The following is a 7,459-nucleotide window of genomic DNA, read 5'->3' on the forward strand; positions in this document are numbered from 1 at the left end:
AATGATATTTTTAATTTTATATGTATGCTCTTTGTCCAAATGTTTATCAAATCTTTTTTGATAATGTTATCATCTTATGTTTAAACTATAACTTGTCTTTGGCAATAGAGACAAATGTAGCATTCTAAAATTAAAACACTTGTTCAATTTATTATCAAAATGGATGTGCCTTTACAAAGTACAATGGAAGATTATTTTTATGATGGGCTTACCTGTTTCTTCAATGGAATATTACGGAAGACAAATTCCTAAGTTAATAAAATTAGAGTGCACTTCATATAAAGGAGGAAATGACTCTAAAATTTTAATCTTGTAGTAAATCAACATTAAATATTGAATTTCCCAGGACATACTCATAACCAAATTGCAGTGGACTGAATGTACCCTCGTCTTCCCAAATTCATATGTTTAAACCCTAATCCCAGTATGATAGTATTTGGAGGTGAGGTTCTTAGGAAGTGATCAGGTCATGAGAATGGAGTCTTCGTGAGTGGAATTAATGCCCTTATGAAAGGAACCCATAGAGTAAGCTGACTCTTTCTGCCATTTGAGGACACAAGAAGAAGTTTTTTAAACCAGAACTGGGTCCTCAGCAAGAACTTTGACACTGCTGACACTCTAACTTCCAATGTCCAGAAATATGAGAAAAAAAAGTATGTTGTTTAAGCCACCCAACTTCTAGTATGTTATTATAATAGCCTGAGCTTACTAAGACTAAATGGAAGACTAATATGGAAGGGGTATTTTTCAAAGCTTGAAACATTTCTTATGTCTTTGTCTTCTTGGTAATTATTTTCTAATTAGTTTTTATGGACTTTGCCTTTATGATAATAGAGCAGTTTTCCCTTAAGGCCTATGTGAATAATACATGACTTAAATATAGAAGTATATAAACACAAGCAAAATTTTGGAACAGCAAAATTGTAGGAATAAAAATTAAGTGTTGGAGACTGAAAGTTTTTTCTTCTTTCGGTTTATAGTTCAATAGGTAATCCTGGAGAGACTACTTTGACAATAGCTAGATGCTATATTTTAAAAATAACCTTTAATGATAATTGTCTTGTAAAAATTTTTGAAAATCTAAATATCTCAAATAAATATCTTAAATATAAGCTCTTTCCCCCCTGAGTTTCATTAGCAAAACTATACTCCAAAAATAGAGAAAAGTTAAAAATTTGGATATTTGCTGAGTTCATAACCTAGGTCACATGAAAGAGCAGGACTAGGTTAGAAGGCTTAGCAAAAATTGTATGAAAATAATTTTTAAGTTTGTCTTTAGGCTTAGAAATGAGCCTAAACTTGTTGTTGCTTTTATTTATTTGTTTGTTTTGTTTATTTATATATTTATCATATTTCTACATTTGTTTGAGAGACTGTATCAAAAGACAAATTTGTCCTTAAGAAGCAGTGGCTTAAAATAATAAAATTCACATTCTCTTTTATACTGTTTTGAGCAGTATTAACTTTCATGTAAGTCAGTTCAAAAGTCAGAAACCTGTGAGTTCTGTTGCTTCTTAATACCATTTGCTATTATTAATTTTTGAATTTTCTATATACTCAATATCGTATTTCAATATCAGCATATTCTATGTTTCAAGATAAAAATATTATATATGATCCTCAGACTTTTAAGTATGCATTACCAATTTTAAATATTTCTTCTTTGAAGATATTAAGGCTCAAAAACAAAGAAGTTTCCAAAATGGAACATCTAGGATAAACATGTGTGTTTCTACCCCAAAATATATCTGCTTTCTGTTATGTATAATTTTCTTCTTCAAAACGCTACTGTGTACATTATTTAACTAGAAATATTTTAGCATCGGTTACTTAATCTACATGCTTCAGTACATAGCTCCTTTAAAAAGTCAGTGTTTTTAAAACCTGAGACTTTATAAAACCACTATTTTTCATTGAGGATTATGACAAATTTGAAATACAACAGATATAATTAAATAGTTTGACACTAACAGTTTACATAATCAGATATAATAACAGCGTAATTCCTATGTGATCCACACTTAAAAACAGTTTTCACGTGTTTTATAAATTAAGTGTAGTTTGGAAAATTTCTGCTACATTCCTTGCTGCCCATTATTTGTTTACTCTGTTTTGTATCTCTCCACTAGTCTTCTCTGCTAGTCTTGCATCAGAGTCAATTGTTTTCAATGTTTCAGCTTTCCTTTTATCTCCATTGAGATTTTATAGTACAGGGCCTTTACAAATGTTATTTTTGTAAGTTTAGCTATATATTCTGTTATTTCTATTACCTCATATATACAAATGGAAGAGGTCTGATTCTTCTTTACTGAATTATCTTCACATTTGCTGCTTATTTCAGAGCTTCTCTGATGGAAGAAATTTGCTTCCCATGCTTTTGTAAGAAACATATTGACTGCTATGTAAAACTGCTTATTTTTATTGTATTCTACAGGTAATTCTTACTTCTTAGGAAATGCCACTTTCAGCAGGAGCAACAAACTGAAAAATCATCCCTTTGCTACGTCGCAGTAATATTGTTTAAGTTTATTTTGTCAATTTATCTTTGATTTCCCCTTCTTGCATTTCACCGTCCTGAAATACGCCCAGAAATGTCCTTTCCACCCATATAAATTCTTCTCTGCCATCAAATTACAACTCAGATATGTCAATTTTTGGAACAAGCAGTTCCTCAGCCCTTGAACTTGAATAGAGCTCTTCATCTTATAAATGCCAGATAAATTACTTTCAGACTAATTCATGTGGAACCGATTCTTGGGAAATGTCTTTTGTTCACATTTTGCTATTGTTTTGATATAATTTATCTCCCAGACTGTTCTTTAATTTTGTATATTTGTCTTGTTTCTATAGGGGGATGATGTTTTCTTTTCTTTCTGAATAGAAAAGATTCAGTTCTGTATTCTTTGGAATCAAACAGCACTTTGCCTTTTAAAATCATTTGTCTTAAAATATTGATGGACTATGTTTTGGGTACCTGAAATGTAACACAAGAGAAGGGAGTTTTGTTCTGTTCTTTTTTTTTTCCAGACAGATTCTCACTCTGTCGCTCCGGAGTGCAGTGGCGCAATCTCGGCTCACCGCAACCTCCACCTCCCAAGTTCAAACGTTTCTCCTGTCTCGGCCTCCTGAGTAGCTGGGATTACAGGTGCACACCTCCATGCCTGGCTAATTTTTGTTTTTGTTTTGTTTTGTTTTTGGGAAACGGAGTTTTGAGACGTGATTTCGCTCTGTGGCCCAGGCTGAAGTGCAGTGGCGCGATCTCGGCTCACTGCGAGCTCCGCCCCCCGGGTTCACGCCATTCTCCTGCCTCAGCCTCCCGAGTAGCTGGGACTACAGGCGCCCGCCACCTCGCCGGCTAGTTTTTTTGTATTTTTAGTACAGAAGGGGTTTCACCATGTTTGCCGGGATGGTGTCGATCTCCTGACCTCGTCATCCGCCTGCCTCGGCCTCCCAAAGTGCTGGGATTACAGGCGTGAGCCACCGCGACCAGCCCTGATTTTTGTATTTTTGGTAGAGATGGGATTTCACCATATTGGTCAGGCTGGTCTCGAACTCCTGAACTCAGGTGATCCACCTACCTCTGCCTCCCAAAGTGCTGGGCTTACAGGCGTGAGCTACCGCGTCTGGCCACATCAGGAATTTCTGCATGTGTTCTCTGAAGTAATCACAATTAAAATTACATGATCAACTGTATATTCATGTTTTCTATGTAGCTCCCCAAATTTTGTAAGCCAAACATGGGGGTAGTATCTTGCATTTATCACTGTAATATCAGTGCCTAGGCTGTAAGTGATGAGTAACAAGCAATATCTGTTGCATGTACAAAGGTAATAATACTAGAAGTTTAATAAACATTTCCTGTGGGTGAAAAATGGGAAAAACTACATATAGAGAAAAAGAGAAAAAGTAACAAGTTAAATATATTTTTGAAGTTCATATTCTTAATGGGGAAATTTAGTCTTCGTTCGGGAGAAAAACATTTTCTAAATATTACAAAATTAATAAATATTAAAATATCTTGGCAGCACATTAGAAATAGTTAGAGCTAAATGCAACTTATCTGGATGAAAAGAAAATACAGTCGTCCAAAAAAGATATGCTGTGGGTTTTGCTGAAAGTATAAACATTATAAACAGAAAATTAAAATCAATGTTAGTTGGTAAAAAAATAAAAATCGTGTATTATTTTGCTTAAAATTTGAATACTATTTTCTTGTGATAGTTTGCATAAGGCTTTCTTTAGTGTTTACAGACATAGAACACCTTCAAGTGGTTTAGATTAGTTTTCTAATTTACTAAAACTTTTCGATGTTGAAAAGGAAATCCCCAGATTTTAATTTAGCAATGTATTTTGTGATAAACTCAACTTTTTGTTGTATTTATGGAAGAGGTAAATAAGTTGAACTATGATTGAGTTAAACACCTTAAATTATTATTCAGTTATAAATTGGTTTTAATTGGTTGATTGGTTTCATGCTTACATTTAGTAGAAGACACTGTTGTATTTTGAATGCAAGCATTGTTGATGATATAAAAGGCCACATTGCTTTTTACCATATTTAGCAATATTTGTGTTATTCAAAATAATACATGAAAGGTGAAGCGAAGTGATTTCAGGAATTAAAATATATGACTAAATGGGTCTTGTAGTTATAATTTGTACCCCATCTTTATAAAAATTGTGATAAATGCCAAAATATATACAATTAAAGGAGAAACAGTCACTCTTCAGGAAAATGTAATAAAATATCTTTACATTTCTGAAAAGTATAATATGAAAGGTAAAGCTTCATGTTCAGGCCTCAGGCTAACTTCCTTTGAGTTTGAGAAGGGTCAAAGTGTACAAGAGGATGAAAACAAAGGGCAGTCCAACTGGGAGGGGAAAGCATGAACAGCAGCAGCAACACAAGAAACAGTCAGGATAAGCTAGAGTCTGTGATGTAAGCACTGATGAACATACATGACCAGAAATGTTTAAAATATCATAACTAATTGCTTGGTGAGATTTATATTACTGTGACTTTATGATACTTTATTATTTGCCTCATTTCAATGACGAAAAGTCAAAATATCTCTTTTTGCTTGAGAAAAAAGAAAACCCACTCCATATAATATAAAATACTGTCCATGTGTGATGACTCACACCTGTAATCCCAGCACTTTGGGAGGTTGAGGTGGGCGGATCACTTGGGTCAGGAGTTCAAGACCAGCCTGGCCAACATGGCCAAACCCTGTGTCTACTAAAAATACAAAAATTAGCCAGGTGTAGTTGTGGATACCTGTAGTCCTAGCTACTTGGGAGGCTGAGGCATGAGAATTGCTTGAGTCCAGGAGACAGAGGTTGCAGTGAGCCAAGTTTGCACCACTGAGCTGCAGCCTGAGTGACAGAGCAAGACCCTGTCTCAAAAATTTTTAAATATATATGTGTGTATATATATAACATGTCATATATATTATTTATATACATAGCATGTTATATATATGTTGTATATTATTTCTATATATAGCATGTTATATATAAATAAAATATATGACATGTTATATATATTTATATATAAAACATGATATATATATATATAACATTCTCTGCGCCTTGTCTGGGGTCAGTGAGCAAAAGTGGGCGCTGGAGGGGATACTCAAAGCAGACAGCTGGAGCCAGTCCTTGTGTCCGAAACTCACACTGGCACCTCTGAATCCTCAGAATCCGCTGACTTTTGAGCTCTCATGGTTGGGTGGCGGGGATGGCATTCCTGGTTCGCAGATCCAGAGGATCGCGCTCCTTCCCAGATACCTGTACCACACAGCCACGTTCTGCCCTGAGATGCGGCATTTGACAACTTACCCCCTTACCACATACCACTTCCACCCACGTCCGAGTCAACTTTGTTCTTAACCTCCTTGAGACTCCCCTGTGCCTCCGCAACAGGTCTTTTTCTCCCAGTTCATTGAGTTTGGAGTTTTGGATACCATGCAGGAAGTTTACTTTTAAGATTGAGCATTCTTTTGATGCCCTTCCTCCCAAAAACGTTCATGCTCACGAGTTTGTGGGTAAAGTGAAAGCCAGTACACACAGGAAGCTATGGCTGAACACAGGCTCACATCACGACTGTTTCTGTTGCTGTTGAGCAGCCATCCATCTTTGTGGTGGTAGCACAGGACAGTTTAACGACAGCAGTGAGATCTGCTCTTCAGCATGTGGTCAAGGTTCTTGCAGAATCACATCCCACCCACTATAGCTTCTTGTGGAGGTGGTTTGATGAAATCTTTACTCTGCTACATCTCCGGCTCCAACAGTATAACTGTCTAGAACCAGTGCCTCATTTTCTGAAAACTTTTGTGGCTTAAAGAGAATCATAATGGGGGACACTCACAAGTCTCAGAGATTGGCTAGCACTGGTCTCCTAAGGAAGCAGCTTTGGAAATCAATTATGCTCCTGGTTCTTCTTTTCTATCTGAAAATGAAGCTGGAGAAGCTGGCTTCTAGCCGAGAGAAGAGGATGAATATTCTATTCATCCCCCTTCTTCCAACTGGAAACCACTTTACAGACCCTTCCTGGCAACCTACCCATTTGTTAACATGGCCTGGGCAGGAGGGTTTCTTGTACAACTTCGGTACATCCTAGGAAAATCTCAGCATCACTCACCACTGCTGAGACTGGCTGGAGTTCAGCTAGGTCGACTGACAGTTCAGGATATACAAGCTCTGGAGCATAGACCAGCTGAAGCCAGCATGATATAGCAACCAGCCAGGAGTGTTAGTGAGAAGATAAAGTCAGCTCTGAAGAAAGCTGTGAGGAGTGTTGCCTTATCCCTGTCTACTGGCCTTTCTGTCAGTGTATTCTTCTTACAGTTCCTTGACTGGTGGTACTCATCTGAAAACCAATAAACCATCAATCATTGTCTGCCTCGCCTACTCCACCACCACCTGTCCACCTAGACTATAACTCTGATTGTCGCCTCTTACCCAAAATGCAGACTGTATGCCCCCTGTATCGTAAAACCCAGGTGAACGATACTGTTATTGCTGCTTCTAGCTATGTGTTTTGTTACGGCTGTGTGTTTCATTATGTGAGGAGTCACTAAGCTTGTCCCATTACAGGTTATCCAACAGAAGTACAACATCTGATTAAATTCTACTCCCCTGAGAACAGAAAAACAAAATTGCATACAATACTTTATGAAGAAACAAAATAATTACTGGATTTCAGATTTCAAATGAAATATTTCTGGTCAAATTATTGTATTAGTACAAGATAATCTCAGTTGTTTGCCTTTTAGTGACTGGAATACAGGGAATTGGTTAGACTTTTGTTTGAAAGCAGAAATCAAGATAGATGATTGAAACAGTAAGCAGCCACTATTCACTGAGTAGCAACAAATCGAAAAAATGAGGTCACCAAGTATTAGTGGTTGGAGAAAGGGTCCCATTGACCTATGTCCTGGATTCAGCGACTGAAGAG

General features: G+C 36.5%; 1 pseudogene; it reads left to right on the forward strand.

Annotated features, from left to right (window-relative positions):
- The first annotated feature begins 4,886 nt into the window (after positions 1–4,886).
- Positions 4,887–7,193, forward strand: LOC721471 (peroxisome assembly protein 12 pseudogene; annotated as a pseudogene).
- The last annotated feature ends 266 nt before the right edge of the window (positions 7,194–7,459 follow it).

The sequence above is a fragment of the Macaca mulatta genome, chromosome 17, assembly GCF_049350105.2.
Source record: "Macaca mulatta isolate MMU2019108-1 chromosome 17, T2T-MMU8v2.0, whole genome shotgun sequence".
In the NCBI taxonomy this organism is placed as follows: Eukaryota; Metazoa; Chordata; class Mammalia; order Primates; family Cercopithecidae; genus Macaca; species Macaca mulatta.